The sequence below is a fragment of the Onychomys torridus genome, chromosome 14, assembly GCF_903995425.1.
Source record: "Onychomys torridus chromosome 14, mOncTor1.1, whole genome shotgun sequence".
In the NCBI taxonomy this organism is placed as follows: domain Eukaryota; kingdom Metazoa; phylum Chordata; class Mammalia; order Rodentia; family Cricetidae; genus Onychomys; species Onychomys torridus.
This window is the reverse complement of record NC_050456.1, coordinates 14,180,080-14,207,556: the sequence shown is the minus strand read 5'-3', so window position 1 is coordinate 14,207,556 and position 27,477 is coordinate 14,180,080. Positions and strand designations below refer to the sequence as shown.

General features: G+C 41.7%; 1 protein-coding gene across 1 annotated transcript in view; it reads left to right on the top strand.

Annotated features, from left to right (window-relative positions):
* Stxbp6 (syntaxin binding protein 6) overlaps positions 1 to 27,477 on the top strand; it is a 244,292-nt gene that overhangs the window by 4,833 nt on the left and 211,982 nt on the right. The gene's annotated exons all lie outside the window — the stretch shown is intronic.

Here is a 27,477-nt window from a genome sequence, read left to right as displayed (position 1 = left end):
TCTGTAAGTGATGACTGGCTTGTATTACAGAGGGACAGTTTTAAGCTGTGGTGGCTAAGAACGTCTCCAGAAAGGGGCAGAGATGTGCTAGAGTGAATAGTGGAACCCTTCTCTCCTGCCCATGCAGGGCATTTTAGGTTGGTGATATTGATACAGTAGGACTATGGAGACTAGCATTGGTCTGTGTAGGTGAGTTTCAAGGCACATGAGACAAAATATGGTGCCTTGCTCAGTGTGAGATTTAGAGATCCTGTGGTGGTAGTCCAAAGAAACCTGTTACATGCTTCCTCAATTCTGTAAATTCACGAAGATTATGGGTAGGTTCTGACAGTGACAGGAGAGATGTTTGGGGTGGTAGGAGGTACACAGTTTAGGGGGATTGCAAACTGCCAACCTGAGGGAGGGCTGATTCAGGGAGGGAGAGTGGGAGTTCCTAACAGACCAAAGTTGTCCTTGCACTGTGGACTCACGCAGCAGCCCCACAGAAGGATGCTGGAGAAAGGAGGACTTTCCAGGAAGAAAATTCCTGGCTAGAGTTTCAAAAATAGCAAGAAAGAACTCTCACAATTCAGCAATAAAGAGGCAAATAACCCAATGTAAAAGTAGATAGAGGATTTGCATAGCTATTCCTTTGAAGAGGAATGTGGAAATTTGCTCAGTGCCATTAGTCAGCAAGGAAATGTAAATCAAAATCACAAGGAGATGCCTCCCATCTATCAGGGTGGCTGTGACTGAAAAGAAACAGGGAGAAACTGGGCCTTCTGGTGGAGTATTGGTGAGCGTGAATGGTGCAGGCAGTTTGGAAAACGGATGGATGGTCCCTTCAAAATGTTAAACACTACCTACATGAAGACGACCCCTACTCCTAAGTGTATTCCCAAAAGAAGTGAAAGCATGTCAGGATAAACACTTGTGAGTGAATATTCATAGCAGCATTAGTCATAGAGCCAAAAGATGGAAAGAACTCTCTTCCATCAGCTAGTGAATAAAGGAAACATATTATGCCCATACAATGGAAAAGAATTTAGTTGTAAAGAGGAAGGAAGTTTGGATTCATTCTCCAACATAGGTCAGCCTTGAGCCTAATGTGTAGAAAAGCAGGACACAAAAGTCACATGTCATATGGATTCCTTCATGAAGCATCCAGAAGAGAAAAGCCTGGGGTGTTTGAAGTGAGAGTTGGAACAGGAAATGACTCTGGTAAGCATGGAGTTTCTTTTTGGGGTGAGGTAATGTTTTGGAATTTGATGGTGATGGTTACATAACTTTTGAAAACTATTGAGTTGCATACTTTAAAGGGTATTTTTTATGGTATATAAGTTATAGCTCAATAAAAAAATATAGGAAAAAAGTGTATGGTGGCCTGAGAGTTTTTAAAGTGGCCTAAACATCAGTAACAGTTTCAGGTCAGCTTCTGCTACTGGACAACCATCTGGCTTAACTATCTCTCCTTGTGTGTGTGGGCCCTAAGGTTCTCTGTGAACTTTCACCAAACTCCCCCGAATCAAAAGGCTTTTGCTCCTTCACCCCTGGGTCAGTGGTGAATGTGTGTGGTCTTCAGATCCCCTCTTGTTTCTAGCTTCCCTTCCTAAAACAAATTCCACACTTGGGTTCCCTGATCCCGAGCCAGCAGAGGTTCTGATGACCTGGCAGCTTACGCAGAGCTTCTCCTTTTAGATTTGACTGTGGTAGACATTTAGTGTCATTTACTACTTCCTGGAATTCCCTCAATATCTCCCTCTGTGTTTTAAATCTGACTGTATTCAGACCTCCATGGGCTGATTGGAACTGTGTGAGCATCAGTGTGTCTGGGCCAAGAGTAATGATGTTAAGTACCTGTAACACCACTGGGGCTGAGGCAGTTGCCCTGTGGGTGGAGACGTTCTTCTCTCTTTCCTGGTGTGGTGGAACAGTGCACAGCCAAATGCTGGCAGCTCCAGGGGATCTGGTTTGAATGCTGACTTCTGCTCAGCCAGCTGCTATGGTACTTGAGATTCTGCAGTTCTAACTAACCTGGGGTTGACGCAGATGCTGCTATCCTATGTGTCACACTTAAAGGGAAGCTGATGCTCTGCAGAGAAGGCGGCTTTGGGATGGGGTGGAGCTAAATGTGAATCGTGGCTCCACCATGTGTTTGCTGTGGGACCTTGGCAAGTTAATTACCACGTGGGCCATTTCTCTTTCCACATCAGGGTAAGACTGAGCTCACAGAAACGTGCTTAGCATAATGTCTCAGAATAGCAATACTGTTTGCTTTTCCTTTCCTCAAGGGTCAGGAATTCCACAGTGAAAGCTACGGCCGAACAACCAACTGTGTATGTGAAAGAACAAGCGGTTTAACTTGTGTGCAAGGTTGGTATAGGGAATGGTAGATGAGATTTCATCATAGTCCTCGGGGAAGAATTTTCTGTTCATATGACCATAGTGTTGGTGAGGTTTCCGTGTTGATCTCAGCAGGGTCTGGGTCATTTTAATTCATGGAGATGAGTCTCTAGTCTGCTTGTGTGGGTAGTCTTCTGCTGACCAGAAGGCCATCCCTGAGCTGTCATTTGGTGCCACAGTTCTTTGGTAAGGTGGAACCTGCCCATCCTTGTCTAGCTGGCTTCTGCCTTCTCTCACTGACATTAAGTGAGGCAAACAAAAGGGAGCAAAATCACTCAGGTGTGTAGCCCCAGTAGAAGTTTCTGGGGTTAAGATGGCAAATATTGGCTTCCTAGTGGCCTTCGGAAAACCTGGTCACTTGGCTGCCTTCTCGGAGTCTGTCAACTGTGGTGGTTAGATGGAATTAGGTTAATAGGGATCAACTGAAGAGGAGCCTAAGACTAAAGCCTGGAAGTAACTATAGTTCTCTTACCTGGAGTCAGTCTGTGCTGGGTGCTCTCCTGAGTCCTAGCTTCCTGTATGGTTAATTGACTAGGATTAATCCCTTCTGGCTGCCCACACAGGGTTACCCAACAGTTACCAGATGAGCTGGTGATTGTGGACTTTTGTTCTGTTTCTTTCCCCCTTATTATGGGCAATAGAAGCAAATAGGAAATTATGTTTATATTTCAATTTATAGAGCCTTCTTGCTTTCTTCTGGGAAACAAGATGTAAGTATGGTCTTTAAGACAAACACATCCAGTCACAGGTCAGTCCATCTAAACATTTACCAGTTGTCACAGCCTGAGAGGCACTGCTTTTGTGAGGGTGATAAATGTAGCCCAGGAGACCCTGTCCTGCACTCTGGTTTGACTCTGGAAAGTGAGAAGTATCTGATTTCTGGGGCACACAATGTGTATGCTTTAGTCTCTTTCTGTAACTATTGTTATCTGTGTCTGGCCTGGTAGGGGACACATCAGGGAGGCTCTTTTGTTTAGTTTTTAGACTGCTTTGAAATGTGTTGCCGCACATAATCTAAGGTGAAAGCTCGCAGTGCCTGGTGATTGTGAAGTCAATATTATTCTTGATGAATTTAATCCACCCTATCATTAAATAGCAGTGAGGAAGCTATTCTGCTGCTGAGGCGTGTAAAGCTGGGTGTTCCTGACGTCAGTCCTTAAAATTAAATCTGTAGACAACTCTAACAGTAATTAAAAAGCCAAACAAACCTCTACTTTGATGCAGGGATGTTGTGTTTATGGAAGGAACTCAGTGTTAATAATGAGGATATTTCTCCCAATTTTCTTCTGGTAAATGCAAAATGAGACTTTCAGATCCCTTTCTGATATTGCCAGTCACACCAGGGTCTATCTTGTCCTTAACCTTTGTGAAAGAATGAACCAAGAATTCTGGACTCAGATGCCTTTTTAGGAAGTCTTTGCTCTCCAACCCTACTGAACTGAACTCCTTCAGAAGCAGGAACAGGGATCTTCTGTGTAGTTTGTTTGCATCCCTGCAGATACTGTGCATATCTGGTAGATAGAAAATAATCAATAGTGTGTTGAGCAAGACAGCTGCTTCCTCTGGGATTCCTCTTCACTGTCTAGTCCATTAATGTTTCTGTCAGTGTTGCTTTTATTATGTAATGCTTGCCTACGGAATATATACTCTATGGTTTTGAGTACTTTACAGTTGATCCCCTTACAACTCACAGCAAGCACTTAGAAGTTTATAGAAATACATACTACTTCTGTATTCTATCCCTTTTGTTTTGCATATATTTTTAAAAGACAAGCAAAATCATATGTGTCTATTGTATACATGTTTTGATATGAGTGTGCATTGTGGAATAATAACTAAGTCAAGCTCGTGATGCATTACTTCACATCTATTTGTGTGAGACAATTGAAAGCTCTCAAGCAGTTTTCAAGTATACGCCACATTGGTGTTGATGACTATCATCTTGTTCAATGAATCTCTTCAATTTATGTCTCCTAACTGAAATTTTGTATTCTTTGATCAACATTTTTTATATCCCCTATCCCTTTGTAACAGGGATTCTATTCTACCCAATACTTCCAGGAGTTTGAAAGTCTGGCTTCTATCCCCTGGTTTTGTTTGTGAGATTTATCTGTGCTATATGTGAAAGGATGATTATTCATTTTCACTGGTAGATAAGATTCCTTTGCATGAATATACAGCAAGTATGTATGGCACACACATGTATGAATGGTTTTCAGTCCCAGTAAGAATAATGCTGATGTGAACATTTATGTTTATCTTTTTTCTTTTTTTTTTTGGTTTTTTGAGACAGGGTTTCTCTGTGTAGTTTTGTGCCTTTCCTGGAACTCATTCTGTAGCCCAGGCTGGCCTCGAATTCAGAGATCTGCCTGGCTCTGCCTCCCGAGTGCTGGGACTAAAGGCATGCGCCACCACCGCCCAGCTATGTTTATCTTTTTGGGTGATCGTGGTTTGCATTTCTGACTGAGCATGTGTGTATATGACTGCTGAGTCCTAAGATGTGCTAGCTAGTTTTATGTCAACTTGATGAATGCTGGAGTTATCTGAAAGGAGAGAATTTCAATGGAGAAAATGCCTTCATAAGATCCAGATGTAGGGTATTTTCTTAATTAGTGATTGATGGTTGAGGGCCCTGCCCATTGTGGGTAGTACCATTACTTGGCTCATGATCCTGGCAGGCTGCATTAGCCATGATGAGCAAGCTAGTAAGAAGCAAATGGATGGAACTAGAAAAAGTCAATCTGAGTGAGATAACCCAGACCCAGAAAGACAAACGTAGTATGTACTCTCTCATAAGTGGATAAGGAGTACAGTATAGTGCTGTGAATATCGCTCTGTGTAAATAAAGTTCTGATTGGCCAGTGGCCAGGCAGGAAGTATAGGCGGGACAAGAGCGAAGAGAATTCTGGGAAGTAGAAGGCTGAAGAGAGACACTGCCAGCCGCCGCCATGAGAAGCAACATGTAAAGACACTGGTAAGCCACGAGCCATGTGGCAAAGTATAGATTAACAAAAATGGGTTAATTTAAGATAGAAGAAGTAGATAACAAGCAGCCTGCCACGGCCATACAGTTTATAAGCAATATGTTTCTGTGTGCTTTCTTGGTGGGGTCTGAACGACTATGGGACTGGCTGGTAAGAGAGATTTGTCCTGACTGGGCCAAGCAGGAAAACTATAACTACAGTATAGGATAACCAACCTACAACCCCTAGCCCCAGAGAGAATAGATAACAAGGAGAGCCCAAAGAGGGATGCATGGATTTCCCTGGGAAGGGGACATAGAAGAGATTGCCTGAGTAAATTGGAGGTGGGTGTGTAGGGAAAGAGGGATTGGAACTTGAGGGTGCAGGTTGGGTGGGTAGGGTATAGGAGGTGGGTTGGAGGTGGGATGGAGGGGCAGAGTAAGGAAAGAGGTATTAGAAACAACACCTGTTATTTGTTTTACTCTTGGGAGACTCGCCACCCAGCTCCCGAATAAATCACACAGTGGAGGCTTTTTCTAGCTTGACTTGTATTTTGCTAGCTTTCCTTAATTTAAATGATCCCATCTACCTGTTGCCTCAGGGCTTCTTCCTTTTCTTTCTTCTGGAACCACACTTTCACTCTTACTCCATGGCTGGCTGTGTAGCTGGGTGGCTGGCCCCGAAGTCCTCCTCCTTCTCTGGCTCCTTCTCTCCTCCTCCCAGATTTCTCCTATTTATTCTCTCTGCCTGCCAGCCCCACCTATTTCTCTCTCCTGCCTCACTATTGGCCATTTAGCTCTTTATTAGACCATCAGGTGTTTTAGACAGGCACAGTAACACAGCTTCTCAGAGTTAAACAAATGCAACATAAACAAAGTAACACACCTTAAAATAATATTTTACCACAGGGGCCATTTTGGAGTTAGAGAAAAACCTGGCACCAGGGAACCATCCAGGAACCCACAAGGATATAACCCCAGCTTCTTAAATATTATTATGGTCCAGCCTTAATAATCTTCTTCCCAGGGACCCAGAAGAGAAGTTACAAATGGCGTGAATAGAATCTAAGTACACCAAGCTCTTAGTTCGTCTGCTTTCTTCCTCTGGGATAGAATTCTATCTACACAGCGTCAGTTCTGTTCTCATGCCTAGCTCCTTTCTTGCCTGATTTCTCTCTACATTTATCTGCTATCCCCTCTATACTCCATCTTGTTCTTTCTCATTTTGTTCTTACCTGTCTCGTTCTTATCAATCTGGCTCTTGCTCATCTTCCATCTTATTCTTCTAGTTCTCCAGTCAAAATCCTCCCTCAGTCTCTGAGGTTTACAGTTATATACCAATGCAATAGCAGTGCTCTAGCTAAAAGCAAGGTCACCAGGCTTGAATTCTTACAGGGTCATAAAGGCAGACAAGAGTTTTTCTCAGGCAGTGAGCGTCAGGCTTTCTTTTATGACCCAAAAGGGGAGTGATAAAGGAGGAAGTCAACTAAGAGCTGAAATCGGCTAACATATCAAAAAAAGGGAATTTATGTGCTCAAACTACATTCCTAGAGGTGGTTAGGTAAATGTTAGGAGTCTATAATGTTAGTATAAATATCACTAACTCTGTATAAGAAAGAAGAATCTGAGCTTTAATTCAGGAGATCATTTGGCCTTGATGCTTGATAGGTATTTCAGATAAAATACATTGTTATGAGTTCTTGGAAACATACATAGCATATAAGGAAATCATTGCAGGAGTTGGCTAATATATATACAAAAGCTTTTTAAGCATTTGGCTTGACCTTCAGAAAAGTCCTTGACCTTTCCAAAGTAGTAGCTTTTGTGATAGTAGATGAATTCCATTACATTTTTCTGCAGCTTGCAGCACCAGCTAAGACTCCTAGCAATAGTGGAGAGGATGCCTGAACTGGCCATCTACTGTATTCAGATTGGTGACTACCTTAATTGTCATCAGAGATACTCTGTCTAGTAACTGATGGAAGCAGATGCAGAAATCCACAGTCAAGCACCCTGCTGAGCTCCAGGAGTCTTTCTGAAGAAAGGGAAGAGGGATTGTAGGAGCTGGGAGGTCATGACAGGGGAACCCACAGAGAAAGCTGACCTGAGCTTTTGGGAGCTCATGGACTCTAGACCAACAATTAGGGTGCCTGCATGGGACTGACCTAGGCCTTCTGCATGTGTATGATAGTTGTGTAGCTTGGTCTCTTTGTAAGGCTCCTAGCAGTGAGATCAAGATCTGTCCCTGGCTCTTAGCTGACTTTGGGAACCAGTTCCCCTTCTAGATTACCTTGTCCAGCCTAGATGCAAGGAGAGGAGCTCAGTCCTGCCTCAACTTGATGTTCCATGCTTTGCTCAAGCCCATGGGAGGCTTGCCCTTTTCTAAATGGAGATGGAAGAGGAGTGCAAGGCATGGGGGGTAGATGAGAAGCAGGGGGGAAGGGGGCAGTTGGGAAGAGAGGAGGAAGGGGAAACTGTGGTCAGTGTGCAAAATAAGTGAAAAAAAAAACTTTAAATAAAATAAAAATTAAAAAAAGAAGTCATACTTTTTGGTGACACTATTCTTAGGGAAACAAACAAATGTCTACTGTGATGGTATTGTGTTCCCTGAAATATTGTGCACCCTAATAAACTTATCTGGGGTCAGAGACAGAACAGCCACAATATTAAACATAGAGGATAGGCAGTGGTAGCACATGCCTTTAATCCTAGCATTCCAGAGGCAGAAATCCATCCATTCAAGGATACAGCCAAGCATGGTGACTCATGCCTTTAGTCTCAGGGAGTGATGGTAGAAAACAGAAAGGTATATAAGGCGTGAGGACCAGAAACTAGAAGCATTTGGCTGGTGAAGCTTTCAGGCTTTGAGCAGCACAGTTCAACTGAGATTCATTCTGGATGAGGACACAGAGGTTTCCAGTCTGAGGAAATAGGATCAGCTGAGAAACTGGCAAGGTGAGGTAGCTGTGGCTTGTTCTGCTTCTCTGATCTTCCAGCATTCACCCCAATAACTGGCCTCAGGTTTGATTTTATTAACAAGACTCTTTAAGATTCATGTTACAGTCTACTCACCCCAAATGGGGAACCAAAAACAGACCAAAGTCCAGTGAGTTTTATTTGGGTTGCTTATAGGAGTCTGGGTGAGGAACAGAAATGACTCAAAGGTAGCTGCATCACCAAAGCCTCCACCCCAGTCCCTACCGTAGGTATAGTTCATGAAAGCTGGACACCTGAATCTCACTGTACAACAGACAGGCAGTCACTGTATAATTTACAGGCAGCTCAACAGGTTAGATTGTCTCTCAGCAGGCTTTAACTGCTTATATGTGCTTGGAGAAGGAAGGGCCTAGTACATTTGGTCCATTGCAGGGACTTCCTGAAACCTTTGAGTTGTTTACTTGTTGAATGGAGGTCTTGCAGGATACTTGTTTACACTGTGTGAAGATGTGTCATTGTGATTGGTTTAATAAAAAGCTAAATGACCAATACTAGGCAGGAGAGAATGGGAGGACTTCCAGGCAGAGAGACTGGGAACAAGTTGGACTTGCAGAATGGGAGAGAAGTAAAAGCCATGTGGCAGAATGTAGATGAATAGAAACAGGTTAATTTGAGTTATAAGAGCTAGTTGGAAACAAGCCTAAGCTAAAAGCCAAGCTTTTCCAATTTAAGAGAGAGAGAGAGAGAGAGAGAGAGAGAGAGAGAGAGAGAGAGAGAGAAGGAAGCATCCCTTCCTGGCCTTTGCATCAGTTCTTACCTCTAGGATCCTGCCCTGTTTGAGTTCCTGTCAATAATAGATTATGATGTAGAAATATAAGACAAACACTTTCCTCCCCAACTTGCTTTTGGTCATGGTGTTTCATCACAGCAATAGAAACCCTAACTAAGACAAGTTGGGACCAGGATAGTTGGGTACTGCTGTGACAGAGTGACTTGTTTTGGGGAAGATTGTGGAAGGACGTCAGCCCTTTGGGCTAAGGAACAGTGGAGCGTTGAGAGCTCAGTGAGCTGTTCTGTAGGAACTTGGAAGATGAGAATGTTGAGAGCAGTTCCGACAATGAAGGCTTGGCTTGTAAAGTTTCAGAGGGAAGGAAGCAAAGACCCTGCTGCACCTTTTGTGTGAAGAGTCTGATCAGCTGGAGCTGAAGAATTGACCATGATTTAAAAGAGTAAATATCATTAGCCACTAAAAAAGTAAAACCCCTTTTCTGGGACAATGAATGCTGGTCAGTGGGGGCTAAAGAACCAGTGGTGATTAAGAAGAGACCAGCATCACTGAGGTGAAACCTTCTGGGAAGTGTGTCCTCAGGGTTAGCATACATATGCTGTACTCCAGAAGTGGCTGAGATTGTACCTCATGCTGGCAGCCGAACTTGGTAGTATGAGAGTCACCCATGTGGTATTGGTTTTGAAGGTGTGAAGCGGTCATGGAAAGCAGCTGAGGCTTGCCCTGAGACAGGACTGGAGTCCTTGAAGAGAGGCCTGGCCAGGCTATTGGTGAAAGTGAATCCCCGTCACAGCAGAGACTCCAGCATTTTGGAGATGACTACCAAGAACAGCAGCAGTGGTGGAGTGGAGCCAGCTGGAGCCTATATGACAAGCTGAAGAAGTGACACAAGCCATTTGGAGGAGTCCAGATGATCCTTGAGTGATCCCAGATAACTGGACATGGAGTTATTTTCACGTTTGGAGTCTGGTTTTGCTTTGTTCATATTGTGATTGTGCCCTGGTTCACCTCTCTTGAAGTAAGCAAGTATTAAATTTCTTTTTGATTTTATAGGAGGCCAGAGTTGAGAGTCATTGAATTTTAAATCTCTTTGGATTCTAATGCTATCTCTCTCTCTCTCTAGGAGGGTGTTTCAAGGTAGGGTTTCTCTGCGTAGCCCTGGGACTCACACTATAGACCAGGCTAGCCTCAAACTCACAGAGATCCGCTTGCCTCTGCCTCCCACCAAGTGCTGTGCCACTGCCACTGGCTAAGACTTTGGATTTTACAAGAGCCTGGTGATTTTAAAAAGACTGAATTTTTAAGTGTTGGAATATAAGACTGTGAGGCTTTTAAAATTTTAAAATTTGGGCCATTTATATTGTAATGATAATATTAATGTGTGATCTTGAGGAAGAACAAGAAAGAAAAGGTTATAGCTTAAAAGTGATGAATTTATGTGTTAAGTTGACAAGGGATCAGTTGCTATGGCTAGTTTTGTGTCAACTTGAGCCAGGCTGGAGTTATCTGAAAGGAGGAAACCTCATTTAACAAAATGCCTCCATAATATCTGGCTGTAGGGTGTTTTCTTGATTATCCATTGTGGGTGGTGGTCATGGCTTCTATAGGAAAGCAGGTGAAGAAGCCATGATGAGCAAGCCATTAAGCAGCCATGTCTCCAGGTTTTTGCCCTATTGGAGTTCCTGCCCTGACTTCTTTCAATGATGGACTACAATGTGGAAGTATAAGCCAAATAAACCCTTTCTTCCTCAACTTGCTTTTGGTCCTGGTGTTTGGTTATGGCAATAGAAACCCTAACTAAGAAAGACATGAAATGTTTTCTATTGTAATCATTTATACTTTATTAGATTTGAGTTTGAGTTCTATAATCTTACCGGCATTTAGTTTGATAAGTCATTTTGATTTCAGTCATTCTGATGTCTGTATAGGGCTTTATCATTATGGCAATAAATTACATTTTTCTCATTACTATTTAAAGCTTAACAAGTTTGTATTGTGTATTAGCAATTGGATATCTCTGTGGAGTACCTGCTGAAGCTTCTTGCTTACTTTTCAGCCTGCCCACCCAGCAAATTACTGAGAACAACTTCAGCATGAGAGTTCAATGCCTAATTATATCATTTTATATTCTGGGGGAGTAGGGCCCAGAGGGATATTTAGAATTCTAAAACCCCTTTGCATGGAAAAAACCTTCCTAAAGAGGTAGAGCTAACCTGGACAGTTGTAAAGTTATGAGGGATTTAATCTATATATGAGCTTGCATTTATAGAATTATTTTAGGAAGATGGGATAATATTACCAAAACCCTTTTAGGAATTGCTTTGTGTATTCTTTTGAATATTTGTCCTTGGTTTTAAAATGTCCTTTGAGTATGACTGTGAATTAGGGAAATAGCAATAGACTTCTCTCAAGATTAGGGCTGTAGCTCCATGGTACACTGGTATAACACACAGCCCTTGACTCAATCTCCAGCACTTCAGAAACCAACAAAAATAACACCTCTTGTGAATATGGGTGATCCTTCATCAGTGACTAAGGGAAAGTACTGTTCACATGCTAGAATTTTTATTTCTTTTGTGAGCATAAGATATCTTAACAGAGTAGAAGAAAGCTCCAATTTGTAGCTAGAGTTTTTTTTTTTTTTTTTTTTTTTTTTGGCCTGGCCCATGGTTAGGACAGATCTCTCTCACCTGCCAGTTCAGCAGCTGCTCAGACCCAACCAAGTAAACACACAGAGTCTTATATAGTTTACAAGCTGTATGGCCATGGCAGGCTTTTTGTTAACTGGTTTTTGTTGTTGTTGTTGTTGTTTGTTTGTTTTGTTTTGTTTTGTTTTGTTTTGTTTTTCGAGACAGGGTTTCTCTGTACTTTGGAGCCTGTCCTGGACTAGCTCTGTAGCCCAGGCTGGCCTTGAACTCACAGAGATCCACCTGTCTCTGCCTCCCAAGTGCTGGGATAACAGGTGTACGCCACTACCGCCCAGCGTTAACTGTTTTTATATTTTAAATTAACCCATTTTTATTAATGTATAAGTTGTCACATAGCTCAGGGCTTACCTGTATCTTAACATGTTGTTTCTTATCACTGCGGCTGGCAGCGTCTCTCTGACTCAGCCTTTCTGTTCTTAGAATTTTCCTTTCTCCTTGTCCTGCCTATACATTTTGTCTGGCTACTGGCCAATTAGTGTTTTATTTATTAACCAATCAGAGCAACACATTTAACATACAGAACATCCCACAGCACCATTTCATTATTTCTTTAGTTGAAATAGAAACTGGAGGTGAATATGCTACTTTAATAAATAAAAACAATCAGAGGTTTAGAGAAAGAGAGCGTGCTTCAGGAGTTAAGCCTAGCTGTGTTACAATTTTCTTTTCCCCAACCTGCTTGCATTAGTCAGCTTTCTACTACTGTGACATAAATACCTGAGATCAGCAGCTTAAAAGGAAGAAAGGTTGAGTTTTCCTCAGGTGGCAGTCTGTGGTCATGTGGCCTTTTTGTTTTGGGCCTGTTGCACGGCATGGCAGAATATCATGGTGGAGAAGACATGGTAGAACCCAAGAGGAAAACTCATGGAGGCCAATAAGAAAGAGAGAAGAAGGTTTAAAGGTACCCATATCCCCTTCATAGGCATGCTCTTAGTGACCTTAGTCCTTCCAGTGGGCTCTGCCTCCTAAAGTCCATACTACTTCAGTCTATAGTACGTCATCACATCTTTAGTGCATGAACTTTTGGGAAACAAAGTGTTTTCCTCCTTTGTTATTGATATTGCTCCTTTGTTTTTAAAGAAAGAATCTTGATGTGTATCCCAGGATAAGTTTAACCTCACAATCCTCCCATTTCAGCTTTCCGTGTCTTGGGATCATTCACCATGTTTGGCCCATTGAGGGACATTTAAAATCCAGACCATAATATTGCACCTCCTATGATGAATGAGAAAGGATAGTCACGGTGAAATCTTTTCTTGCCCTGTAGAGTCTCAGGAACAGACTGGGGCTGGTTGGTGAGAAGCATCCTCCTGGCACTCTGGCTTTGGGACACACTGACTGTTTTCATACAGGATTCCTCAGGCCTTGTTGTTTGTATACGTTCTTCAAAGCTTTTCCAGGTCCTGTTGGAAATGATTGGCTCACCTGGAAGCCTTGCTAGATCTGTCACAAACTGGAAAATACTACTCAGAAAATACTTCTGTCTTGTTGATGAACAAGGTCACACTTGGAAACTAAGTTCTGTGTAGAAAATAGTATTCTTCTACATAGATATTTATATAAAATTTGACCACAGAGTTAGAACATTGCTGAATCCTTTAATGTTTATTCATTACTGATCTTGAAAGCAAAGCACCCATTACTCTTCCCTGAGACAGAGTGGGTTAATGTTTTTGGTGTGGAGTAAGGACTTGAAGAAATTAGTACTATAAAGAATGTTCTGGGTTAGTTGCTTTCTCATAGACAGTCAGGTCCTGGAAGAAGAGAATACACTTGACTATCCTGGGCTGGCTGTCAACCTTGCTGGACTGTTGAGAGCAAGGCCTAGTTGGAATACTGCTCATAGAGAGAGAAGCCACCTGCTTTCTCAGCTGCTCAGTGGGAGCTCAGGAATCTGCAGAGTTCTGTGGAGACTCCTCAGTAGTGAGGCAGAAGTCTAGTTCTCCTGTTCTTTGCCACACCTTTAATCTCAGTAGCCCTGATTTTCAGAAATGATTTGTGCATTTTTATAAAAACTTCCCCCGTAAGAGATTCTTCTTTTTCTACTTCCCCTTCTCTTTCTTCTTCCTCTTCCTGTCTTCTTCTCCTCCTCCTCTTCCTCTTCCTCCTCCTCTTCCTCCTCTTCCTCCTGCTCTTCCTCCTCCTCTTCCTCCTCTTCCTCCTCCTCCTCCTCTTCTTCTTCTCTTCCTCCTCCTCCTCCTTCTTCTCTCTCTCTTTCTCTCTCTCCCTGCCTCCCTTTCTCTATCCTCTCTCTCTTTTTGAGACAGGGTTTCTCTTTGTAGCTCTGGCTGTCCTGAAACTTGCTCTTTAGGGCAGGCTGGCCTTGAACTTGTATTTGGAGCCCAACCCCAAAGGCATTTAGGTATGGAGAGATGTGCCTTTGTTGGGATTAGAGGCATGTACTCACCACTACTTGGCTAAGAGATTTGTGTTCATACCACATTTAACTCCTGTAGAGGATTCCATAGCAGGTGCAAAGAGGTGGGTGTTACTAACACATAGCTGTCTTGTCCCCAAGTGGCTGTGAATACCTGGAACGGGTATCTATCTAAACCACCTCCTTTATGATTACATTAACTTATATGTGTGTATATGTGTACAAGACAGAACTAGAGTGGCTGGCAGATGCCCCAACTTATTACTCACCTCGTACCAAAAGAAAAATGAGGAAATAGCACTTTGTATTTTGAATGCTACCGTGAATGGAGGAACCATACAATATACATTGTGATAGGCACAGTAAGGGCCTCCTGCATCCTTATTCTCTGGGAGGGATGTAGGTCAGGTTCCAGTGATGGTGTTGGATAAGTATGGTACACACTGTTTCCCTGCAGATTGGCTGTGTTACCTACAGCTCTCTAATGTGTTTAAGCTTTTGGTTGGGGAATAAGGACCTCATTTCAATCACTGTAATATTAATTATATTAAGAACTTACAGTTGTAGACAGGTAGGTTTTTAAGGACATTTTGTGGATTCCTTGATTCATCTTATTTATATGTTTTCTTTACAGAGTTGGAAAGCAAATCAGAGTTTGTCCTTTTGTCCATGGTTCATGCAGCCATTTGTGTGACTCCTGAATTCCTTGATCACTATAATGTGCAGTATTAGTCAGCAACTTCAGAGTGTGGTCAGAACCTGCAACTGTCACTCCATGAAGTGCCTGTCAATAGATAGATCATTCACTTATCAAGAGGAACTACATTTCTAAGACAGACTCCCACATTTTAAATTGGCTCAGCTTAGGTGAGACATGGGAAAATGAATTGTAGCAGGTATTGAGAAAAAACAGATTTTTCAAGAATCTTTCACTGACATTTGAACAGGGGGGAAAGAGAGTTGGTCTCCTTTATGGTCATGAGTGTCTGTACAAAGACACCATGCATACTTGGTGGGGAGCAGCCATCATTATACCAGTTAGTGTAGTTGGAAGAAAGTCCTATACTTGGAACCCGACTCCAAAGGCATTTAGGCATAGAGAGATGTTGTGAGTCTCAGGAAACATCCTGAAGTCGTTTTGAGCCTTTAGCACTGAATCTCTGTTTTCCTGTTCATACCACGTTCAGCTTTCCTTCACCTGTGTGACAAATCCAGTAACAACAGTGTCCTTAGGTGTCCACCAGGGTTAGATTGAAAATCTGTGAAACCTGAGAGGTTTTGCATGAATTAGAGGCAATCTTTAATTATATTTCTTGCTTCCCTATAGTCCTCCCTACCACTAGTGGGCACTGTTGCTAAGTGGGGCTAAGCCCCAGGATGGCAGTTTGACTCTTGGCAAATAACATCTATTTATTGGATAAGTACTCACATAGGTAAATGAATTTCTTTCTCCCTCCCTCCCTCCCTCCCTCCCTCCCTCCCTCCCTCCCTCCCTCCCTCCTTTCACCCCAATTCAACAAATACTATCTTTTATATTTGTAATTGTACAGTTTTTGTTACTTATCCTGTAATTGAGTTAGTGGATGAGTTTTGATTCATGTGACTCTGAAGACTGAGTGATAGGTTCAGTCTATTTTGTTTTTTATTGAGATTGCTTCAAACTTCAGGGCCTGGCTTCCTCAAAGCCAGTGTCAACCTCAGGGTTGACTCTTAGTGGAATGAAGGGGTTCACACCAGCCTTTCTGAAAATGGGGAGAAGACAGCCCGAGAGTTGTAGCTGACTCTGGATCTGCCCTCTAAGGTTCACAAGTGACCTTGTGATGTGTCTGCTCTGTTAGCACGCTATCCTAAGTATGCCACGGCTAAGTATGTGTGCTACTCTCTTTAGTTAACCTGAGATGAGGAAATCCTTGGTTTGTGCATTATGACATACAAGACTAAATAACATACTGCCTGAGAGCTGCATATGGGAATCTTAAGAAAAAGTTTGTTCATTCATTAAGGTCACTGAAACTAATTTATTGGCCTCCGTCTTTTTCTTTTATTGTAAAAGTGTTGAATTTAAAAAATGAAAAAGAGCAGTTTTTTCTCCCTACCAAAGATCTATTTTGTGAATATTACAAATTCATTGCTTTTTAGGAGAAAAATTTTTTGTGTATCTAATTAAATGCTTTAGTCTTCTCTTCTTCCCACTTTTAAAAAAAATCTTTCTATGTAATTCTATTTTTTTTTTAGTGAAGAAAATAGTAGCCACATAGTTCAACCATGGCTCCACTTGAACCCAGGACTCTTTGTGAGTTTGTAGAATTCTCAAATATTTCTAAGGTTCCTTATTTTATAGTTTGGTTTTCAGTTACAGTCATTTTCTCAGACATTGTTATTTTGATTTTTAGTAACCAAAGCTTTGTTTTTGCATAAATAGGAAACGAAGCAATGACTTTGTCTTGTTGTAAAATGAATGTAAAGATTTATAGCTTGTTGGGTTGTTGGGTGTGGTGCTCCATGTACTTGGGAGGCAGAGACAGGTCGAGCTCTGTGAGTTCAAGGCCAGTGTGGCCTACAGAGCAAGTTCTAGGCCAGTCAAAGTTATATACTGAGGCTCTGTTTCAAAAACAAAACAACAAGGATTTATAGCTCTGTAAATATTTTTTGTTGAATTTGGCAATATTAAATGTGTGTCTGAATGAATAATTTGAAGTGTCAACTATTTTCTGTGTGGATGGGCCACATTTCCCGCAGGAAGAGATTCAATTCATGACTGTGAAGCAAGCACTCCCTGTCAGTTATTTTGGTCTTTATGAGTTCTTGTACTTGAGACTATCCAACTATCATATTAGGAGCCCCAAATTCTCGTAACAATTGAAAACACTTTTAAACCTTCCTTTGGTAGAAGTAAAAGCATGTTGTATACCAAGAAGACACCTTCCTTTGAAGAGGAGGTGAGGGACCCTGAGTCAGGCTTGGGAACTGTGGAGTGTTTAGATGCACCAGAGGAGCAGGGAGAGCCTAATGACTATCTGTCCTTATTATACCCTGCTATTGTGGTGGATACTGAACCTGTAGGTAATGTGATCTGTGATTGACCTCGTTCTCTTTAAAAAATTCTGCTCTCTTGCTCTGCTTATCACATTTTGTTTCCTGTGCTGTCCTCCAGGATAAAGAGCTCTTGAATGAATAGTGTCTTGTCCTCAAGGTCATCTGGTCAGTCTCATAGAAAGGCAAGAGACAAGTTATCAGAGTTCACAGGGCTTGTGGTAAGAATAAAAGGAGAGAGGAGCATTGTAAGTTGTGTTGGGAAGGAGTGGTCCTCAGACTTTCCTATGGCTCCTCTGCCTGCTTGCCTGCCCCAGGCCTGGCCTTTCTAATCCTGTTGGGCAGGATGCTGTCCTGATGGCTGTGATCAGGCAGATGTGGAAGACTGTGCTGAGATGGATTTTTCACTTTTGCTCCTCCAGCCTAGTGATCTCTCTCTTTTTCATCATGGTCTTTCCATTGCCACTTAGTACTACTCAGAAGTCCTTGAAGTAATCTGTATTATTGATCTTCTGTTTATCCTGAGATCTAGTTAAGGGTTCACAACCTCTTTGACATCATTTGTGAAAATCAAATTTCCACCGAAGGCAGACGTGACCTGTATTTCTCCTATGCCATGTAGCTCATGTTCATCATGTATGGTTATTTGTTTACGTGTCCAGAATGAAAACTTGGGGAATGAGACAGTAATGTGTACACTTCTGTCTCCAGCATAGCAGTCACACTTTGAGCACTCAGAAGGGGTTAGGTGGGTTAGTGGGTGCAGTATGCTGAAGGGACAGAGAGAACACATTTTTAGCATGGACAAGACAGTTTTTGCCTTGTGCTTCTGAAAAAAGATACATAGCAGAGGCTAGAATTGTGTGTTATGGAGAATGAGCATGAGACATGCTATTCTTTTTTTGAGTAGAAACTAAATGATTGGCAAGAGGTAACATCACAGTTATTTGGGATCTTTGTGGAAACAGCACATTTCTTCTGTGTGAAATAAGATGATAACTTTGTGAGACAGGTTATAATTAATGTGAGGATTAACTGAGATTTTCTAGGTAATAAGCTCCCCGCCTTGCATGCAATGAGGTCTCTTTGGGGTAAATTGTAGATAGCTATTAATGCTATTGGCCTCTCATGTGTGATAGACTCAGATGGCTCCTGCTGTAAAGTCCCAAGACAACATTCTTCCCATTTCAGAAATGAAAATTCTTAAATTCTTGGGTGATCACAAAATGGGTGCCAGGTGCTAGGATTTATCACAAAGTCACACATCCTCTTCCCCCCTTCCTTGGAATGTAGCAAAGGGCTTTTATTGGGTAAGGAAGTACCTGCTGGTTTCCTGGGCAAGCTCTACTCTTGCTGTCACCTGGCTCTACAACAGATTTTTCACATGAGCTAGTACACAGGGGTCTTTCTGGTTGTTTCAGAGAACATAGGCTGTGCCTTCATCTCATTATTTGGTACTACACAAATATAGATCTCCCTTGCTGTTGCTCACAGAGTATGTATTGAGCTGCCCTAGGCTGGGCCCTGTACAAAGTATGGCAACTACTGATAAGACTCAGCCTTTGCCTTTCCATTGATGGCAGAAGCACAGAGTTGTGGGATAATGGGGAAGATGCTTTAAAGGCAGCCTGGGAGTTCTGAGTTTAAAAGGACAATCACAGCCTGAAATCCTATCAAGAATTCAAGAGCTAATTGTGGGAGAGAACATGATTGGGGTGCAACTGTGTATTTGCTGTGATTGAAAAGTAAACCTAGGGATGCAGAGGAGCCAGTTTGTGCAGGCTCTCCCTCTAAGGCACCTGTCTCTAAGCCTGGGAATGGAGTGGCTGGATTCACATTTTAGGACAGTTCTCTGACTTATCATAAGGGACTCCCAGAGGAAGTCATTGCAGCGTTCAGTTAAGTATCTCTAGAGTCGTTTTACATTGTGTTCATCTTTGGGCTTTCAAAATAACTTTCTCCTCCCTTAATTTCTTTTGCAGTAGCCCTGAGGGATAAGTAGGCAATAAATGAGGATGCAGCTTCTGAGACCTGGCTTGCCTTAGGTCATATCTGGAAACTTGATGCAATAGGTCTTATACTCAACAGTCTTAGAGCATAATGTCAAAACATTTTAATAAGATGCTAAGAATGCTTCAAGGTATTCTACCATCTGCCTTTTATACTCATACCTATTGATTAGACTGCCAGCTCCCGAAAATCCCACACTATTAACTTTGATATGCCTTTGATTCATGCCGGAACCACAGTAGGCACCACCAGAAACTCGCTAGCCTGTTGCAGGGCTAGGAAAGGAGAAACTTACCAAAAAAAAAAAAAAATGTTTTGTGCATTTTCACGCACACCTGTTGCAGAACTTCTGAGTTCAGAACACTGCTCAAGGGACTGTGGAGAGTCCAAATTGGAAACAATTAAATTTATATAAAAAGAATTTTGTCATGAATCAAACCTGTCTTATTCAGATCTCATGTAATAAATTTCTTGGCTTTTACAACAGATTTTTTTTTAATGGGTGTTGGGTGTTGAAATCAAAGACCCCTTGTTCGGGATGATGCAGATGATTAAGCTTACATTTGCCTTGCATTATTTTGTGCACTAAATAAGTATAAGTTGGTACCTTTCCAAATGTATTTTTGAAACAATGGAAAAAAAAAAAAAGGCCCTTAAAGGATCCTGTTTGTCTATTACAGAAGAAATTTCAGCTTGATTAGAGGCCCAACAATGATGCTACCTAAATAACAACTGCTTTGTGTTTTTTTTTTTTTTTTTTTTTTTTTTTGGTTGATTTGTTTGTTTTTGTTAGCCTGTTCCCTACTGAGTTAGCACTGAAGTTATAATGTAATGGCTATCTAACAGAATGCTTATGGCAGCAATATTGCTAGGAGAAAATACATTTCTTTTACTTAAAAAATGATTTATTTATTTTTATTTTATGTGAGTTGATGTTTTGCTTGCATGCATGTCTAAGGATGTCAGATCCCCTGGAACTTGGAGTTATAGACAGTTGTCAGCTGCCATGTGGGTGCTTGGGAATTGAACTTGGGCATTGTGAAGGAGTAGACAGTGCTGAGCAATCTCTCTAGCACTGAAAAGTCTAGTTCTAATATAGTCTATCTTAGAATCTGTGCTCTTAAAGGGATTTGTTGAACTGATTCATTTATTTTCCTGGTCTGCTCGTTGATGAGGGAAGCTTTTGGGGCACAGAGGGAACTCTGAAAAAACAGAGAAACTAGATTAGAAAACAGATCCTGTAGATTCAAGGCCATTCTCCAGCTTTCTGACTAATTTTGGGTAATCTGCTAGACCTCCAGTTCTTATTTGTGAAGGGAGGTTTTCTGGTTATGTTTTTCACAGATTCTGAAATGTGTATTTTTGTTATGTTGTATTGTAACATGCATGTCTAGAAACAACCATTTATTGTATAGCAGAATTAAATTATGATGGCAGTTACCTTCACACAGTATTGCACAAAATAATAATGAGTCATATAGGCCCTGATTCTTTAGCTTTGGCAGAAGATGATAACATTTGCCCAATCTCCCAAGCTCTTATGAACATCAAATCAGAAACAGCCTCTGGTTGTACTGATAGAGCAGGAAAGGGACATTTGGGCATGCCTTAATGAATTTTCCTCTTTTTTGTTTGTTATGGTGAAATTTTGTTTCTATGTATCTTAAAAACAAATTGAGAAGGAATGGAAAGTAAAAATTGAAAATATATGAATCGAGATACCAAGTAGTCTTCCTGAGTATTTGCAATAGCAAAAGAATTTCCATGGGATCTTAGAGTTGGTTTCCTATGTGCTTTTTTTTCCCACATACTACTTAGGTCATATTGGTCCTACTCAAAGGAGTAGAAAACTCTGTGACATACTGATATATTTATAGTAAAATAATCCCCACTTGATATTACACCTAATAGGATATCATTTTTACAAGTTGAAACTTTAGTTATTAATTATAAATGAATCTTTTCATAGTCCTGACTTTTTATTATTTCCAGTGTTCTTTATTAGGGTCTTCAAGTGCTTTGGAGTGGCTTGTCATACCAGTATTTGGGTTAGGATTGAATGATGAATCTCTATTTAAGACCACTTTTCCAGAGATAATTTAATTCAAAAGTAACCAATTGTCCCTTTATTATTTCTCTTTCATCTTGTAGTAAGAACTCTGAGGAAAGCCACTTCTAGGTAGGTGATCAGGTGGGATGGGCTGAAGGTCATGAATTCTGTTTTGGACAAATTAAATTTGCGATGAGTTTGAGGCATCCAAGTAAAGATGTTGAGTAGGTGTTGAGGTTGAATTTGTGAGTCAGAAATAAAAATGTGGCATTTTGGTGTAGAGATGGTAGGTGAAGGCTCAGTATTGGATGAGATCACCTAGGAAACAAGGAACATTAAGGGGAGGTTGACAAGCCATCTTCAGCCAGCAAACCTGTTTAATTTTGAGTGTGGAATGTTTTAAAATATTTGAGTGCATTGCTGCAGTGTATGTTTCTGACTTTTTGGCTGCCCAGAATATATTTTCTGTGTTGTTAGCAGTGAATGTTCTTTTGAGACAGTCTTTGCCCTCTGATCTTAGGCCTTCGGCTTTAGACAAAGTTCTGGCTCTGGTTCCAAATGAAGTAGGTGGCTCATGGTGGGTGACAGTGAGGGTGGTAAGATTTATAATAAAATAGAGCCAACATTCATGTTTAGTGTTACTTGGTATAAGCCAAAACTGCTGGCTACTGTATGAAAAGACAAAGGGTTGAAATTTTGGCAATTGCATTAATTAAAATTCTTACTAGTGCAAGTAAAAGAACTCCTGGTTCAAACTGGGTTACACCCAAAGGAGAATTTACTGGCTTGTTTAACTAAAAAGCCTTGAGCTGTCTGTGGCTTATCATAGGGTTGAATTAGAGTAATCAGCCCAGCTTCCTATCTGGAATCTTCTTTATTGTCCCCATACCCAAGTAAGCTCTGTCTACCCTACCATACCAAAGCACTCGCTGGTCCTCTAGTTCTGCCAGCTTTAGGCAAAAACCAAATCTCTCTATAGATTTTCCACAGCCTCAACATTCTCTCTATTTGAGCTAACTTAGAGTACTTAGGCTACTTTTGGACAAGACATTGTGCCGGGGCTGTAGCTAGGGACACTTGAGGTTGAGTAAGAATGCCTTAGTGTAGGATTTGGTATGTGTATTAGGGTTTTTTTTTTAAATAAAAGAATAAAACTGATAAAATTCATTTTATACACATACACACACACACACATACATCAGTTATTTGCAGCCTATTAAAAGGGAATTTATTATAGTAGCTTACAGGCAGTGGTCTGGTAGTCTGACAATGGCTGTCTGTCAGTGAAAAGACCAACAATTAGGTAGATTTTTAGACCATAAGACTGGATGTTTCAGTAGTACCAATCTGGTGCTGGAGTCCAGGAGGATTCCTAAAGAGCTGCTGGTCTTTGGTGTATGCTGGAGTCCCAAAGAAAGAGTTTCTAATACTAGGGAAGGAATGCCTCAGCAACAGGGTAGATGAACATGCCAGTGAGAGTGAGGACAAGCAGAAAAAAAGCAAAAGCTCCCTTTGTCCATCCATGTTCTTTTATGTGCACTGCCACCAGAAGGTGTGGCCCAGATATTAGATGGGCCTTCTTCCCCAAAATGATCTAGTTAAGAAAATCCCTCAAAAGTTTGTCTAGCTGCTTGGGTTTTAGTTGGTTATAGATGTAGTCAGCTTGATAGCCGAGAGGAGCCACCACAGTGTGTTAAAATGTTTATTGGAGGGGTGTGGTTGACAACCTAAATGAAAAGGAGAATGAAGGGAAACTGGTAATGAGCCAGAGAAGGTGGAATGGAGTTGAATCCCAAACCCAAATGCAGTTGTTGGCCTTAGATGAGAAAAGGGAGCAGAATACAACAGAGGGCAGAAGTTCAAGGTCGATATAGATGTACCTCAGCCTAGTAACTGTGGGTTGCTTGAAAAGATGGTTTTCTTTGTAGTCTGAGAATGGAGGTGGCAGTGTGTGTGTCAGAGGGATAGAGGCTTGATAGTGGTGAGATCACCCAACACTGCTGAGAGCTTGTTTGCAGCTGCTACTCATGCGTATTGGGTGACACTTATCAGACTGTGTGTGTCTTTCTCTAGCACCCAGGGGCTCAGCTCTAGACATAGAGCTACAGTAGGCATCACCTGACGCTGGAGTTAGGCAGGAAGTGAGCAAAGTAAGTTCAGGACATTGACTAATAATGTTATGGGAAATGTGCTGTCAAGAGATGGCCTTTAAAAAGTAGGACGGTGAGAATGGACGTGAAATTAAACTTTTAATGAGGCAGAAATTGTTGATCACAGTGAGAGAGAGCAATGTTAGTGGGCTTGGATGTTGAAAGTGTCTGTGCTGATGTCAAGACTAGGTAAGAAAGAAGGATTTGGACTAGCATTCAAATCGGGTAATTGGGTGGTTGTCTACTAAGAATTTATTTTCCGTTTCCTCAAACCTCTGAGTCAATGAAGAGACACATGTAAATGATTTTGTGCCCACCTGTCTGTTCCTGATATGTGTACTAGGAGCAATGTTTTCCAATGTGTCTTTCATCACTGTGTGTTACACTGCTAAAGGAAATGTTGTTATCTTGAGCTCAGTAACTGGGACGGTTTGTTGCTTGATTTGGCCTTACGTGGTCATGTTGCTTCAGAAGCTGACTGGCAGTGGAGTCAGAACCTTCAGGCACAGGCCCATTTTAACTGAATCTTCGGTGGCTCCAACTGTGATACACTTGGAAGGGAAAGGGAGTAGGAAGCCATGCCGAGACATCTGTTGTCATGTGTCAAGTGTATCAGGCTTGCCAGTAACTGGAGCCAAGCAAGCCCACTACTCTGTAGTTTAACTGAGCTCAAAATATTCCTCAGAATGAAAAGCACCCCAGCTAGCACTCCTTATACTTGAGAGGAGTTTGAAATACTTATAAAGGCAGAAAAGGGCATGGGGGAGAACTTGGGCTTATTAATATAATTCCAAGTCTGATCATCCCAAAACATCTAAAGAGTGTGATGAGAATTCTCAAACAGTGATCAGAATGCCAAAACCTATCACAAGGAAAAGAGATAGGAGGTTTTTTGCACATGCACTCTTTTAGACACTCATGGACATTCATTACTAAGTCTGAAAGGATTAGTGAACAACAGAGTGGAGGAGGGAAGTGCTCACTGTGTAAGCTGAGGGTGTTAGGAAAGATGAAGGAGGGGTCACGGTGATGGTGGTGGGGGCGGTGATGGTGGCAGGGGCGGTGAGATGGTGGCGGGGGCGGTGATGGTGGCGGGGGCGGTGATGGTGGCGGGGGCGGTGATGGTGGCGGGGGCAGTGATGGTGGTGGTAGTAATGTACCACTCACTGCTCAAGTTGTCTGCTGTACAATGCAGTGTTTGGATGTTATAGTAGAGCTTTGCTGCCACTAGCCAGATCAGTTCAATCTGCTTTCTTTAAGGCTCTTTTGGTTCTTCCTCAAGGAACTTACTTGTCCACCCCTGGTTTTGCTTTTATTTCTTCCGTCCTAGTGCAAGTTTTTACCCCTCCATGTCTCATTATCTCAGTCAGTAAAAAGGACCAACCAAACAAAACACAGACGTAAAAACACAGAAAAACAGAACCACAAACAAATCTGTACGGTGTCGGATCTTTCCTTTCTCAGATTTTCTTGCATTTGTATTTTGTGGAATTTGCTGTTGTATTTTTAATAGAGCCATAGCTTATCAGGGTTGTGAGAAACTATACTTCCCAACCCAACCCACCCCTGCAAATTTAAGACATGAATCATTTCACTGAATAATTCAAGACTTAACCTTTTAAAAATATTTTTAAAATTATTTGTGATTATGTTCACTTGTGTATGGTTCTGTATTGGTCTGTGTACATGAGTTCAGGTGCTTGCAGAGGCCAGAGATGCTGGATCTCTCTAGAGTTAGTCATAGGCAGTTATGAGCTGCCTGGTCCCCTGCAAAAGCAGTCGGTATTCCTAACCACTGTGCCATCTCCCCCACTCCAAAGGCTTAATAATCTTGACAGCTTCCCCTTTCCATGAGGTATTCACCAGTCCTGAGACCTGTATTCTGGGGCTTCTGCCTTTTGAGGATTGCTTCTGTTTTCTCTAAGGAGAACAAGGAGTTGATGATGAACATCGCCCCTCTGCTATTCTGTTTTACTCATGGAATAGTTTCTCCTTTCTTCCCAAATGACTCAATTACCAGCTCTGTTCTTAGCATTTTCCTGAAGACAAATGCTTAGTCAGTTCTACTCATAAGTCTTCTTGTAGCTGTTTATTCTTCTGTGCTTTCATGGACATCTTCACTAAGCATTTTAAATCCTGAATAATGGAGAAGTAAAGGAAAAGACCACCTAGCAATGCTTCTTGGCCTTAATGGAACAAAAGGCAGTTGAGGGTTACAACCATGCAACCCTCTCTTTCTTAAGATCTTTCAGAAAGTCTTAGTTAAGATCCAGATTGAGGAGACTGGGCATAGTGTCAAACACCTTTAATACCAGCATTTGCAAGGCAGAGGCAGACAGATTTCTGTAAGTTCAAGGCCAGCCTGGGACTACATAGTGAGTTCCAGGACAGCTAGAGCTACAAAGTGAGACCCTGTCTTGAAAAATCAAAACAAAGCAATAAAAGAGTGATTATCATAATGCCAAGCATAGAATTTGGTGTCAATTTATGGTAGATATTCTTATGAGGACTGTCTGGCTGATCAGGAAGTGTGTACAATGGAAATTCAGGATTTTTTGGTTTTGTTTATTTATTTATTTACTTGTTTGTTTGTTTTTGTTTTTAAAACAAACCTTACCTTTAGAACCTTACCTTTAAGGCTAGAAAGACAAAGGAAAGACACAGGCCTAGAGAGGTTTGTACCTAAGCCAAGAGAAACTGTTTACGTTGGCAAATTATAACTAAGGGTCAGTTCTCTGAACTTTGGAGCCAGGTTTTTATTTTATCACATCAAGGTGAATGACTCTCTGGAAGTCATCCTTACTGTAGGAGTGTGCAAAGTTAGGAGGAAAGAACTAGAAGGTGTATGTGTCAAGAAAGTTGTAGCCCTGGATCGTGACACCAATGAGTAGTCTCAAATCTAGGTTCTGGTGACGTGGTATAATGTCACTTTACTCTCTGATGATTGCCTTCTATATATGGTACTTCTTAGAAAACTTTGTGCCAGTATGTTGGAGAGTCTGAAGTTCTCCCAATGCCTGGAGAGGATCTCTTCTATTACTCTCTGTGAGATGTTTATAGATCAAGATATTTTTCAAATACGTTAGTGGAAACATAAGGTAGGTTGGTTAAGGCAAAGCAGAGGCAACCCCTGTTACAGTCCTCAAATGCTGTCTGATAGTATTCTTAGTGTTTGGTTAGTTGGAAAAGCTAGTGGTTAGTTTATACATCCCAAGTAATTTAGCCAGGGGTTACAAAGCTATTAGTTCATATACCAAGGAGGGCAATAAATGGCTAGTAATAGGCCTAAAGGTGGCCAAGATAACTTGGTTATGGACTTGTAACATCCCAAACTCTGTACAACACTGGAGCTCTAATCAGTTAACCAGCCTTGCAGCAGATTCAGTTAAGTGCAGCTTTTTGTTTTGGTGAACATCCATTCACACAGAGATCAGCCAAAAATGTTCTCTGGATGTGCTGAGTTGGACGCAGTATGTAATTGTATTGTTGCTATGGAAAAGTCTACACTGCAGTTCTTTCCTTAGGGAGATTTGTAGTGATCTGTGACCACCAACATCTGGACAGAGGGAAAATTCAGGGTGGATGCAGGAGCAGAAGGAAAAAGTGTTGAATTTGAACAAGCAGATGGCTGGCTTGGAGTCAGTCCTTGTGGGTTAGACTCACGTTGGAGAGCTCAGCCACCTACTACCCATCTGCCCCACCCAGCTGCCTGCTAAGATCCAAGGCCAGGGGAACACAACCAGCCCATGAGGTAAATGCTGTTCTGGAAGCTGCTTCTGTGTGTATTTGTTTGTTCCTAGAGTCAGAAGTCAACTTCCTTGGACGTGCTGTTCTTGGTGTCCCAGGAGGGATTGCTAACAGGGAAGTCAATCACAAGGAGGCACCTTTAGCCAGTGAGCATGCCTTGCTGGTTCACACAGAAGATCTAGTCTTTGAATACAGAGACTTGTCAGCCTTCCATCCCAGTGACCATCGACGATGTCCCCTCCTAATTCCTGACCTCCCCACTTTAACTCATCCAGCTTCATCTTTTTAAACACTAGTTTTCCTAAGTTCTTTTCTCCTGAAAGTATAGTGGGGA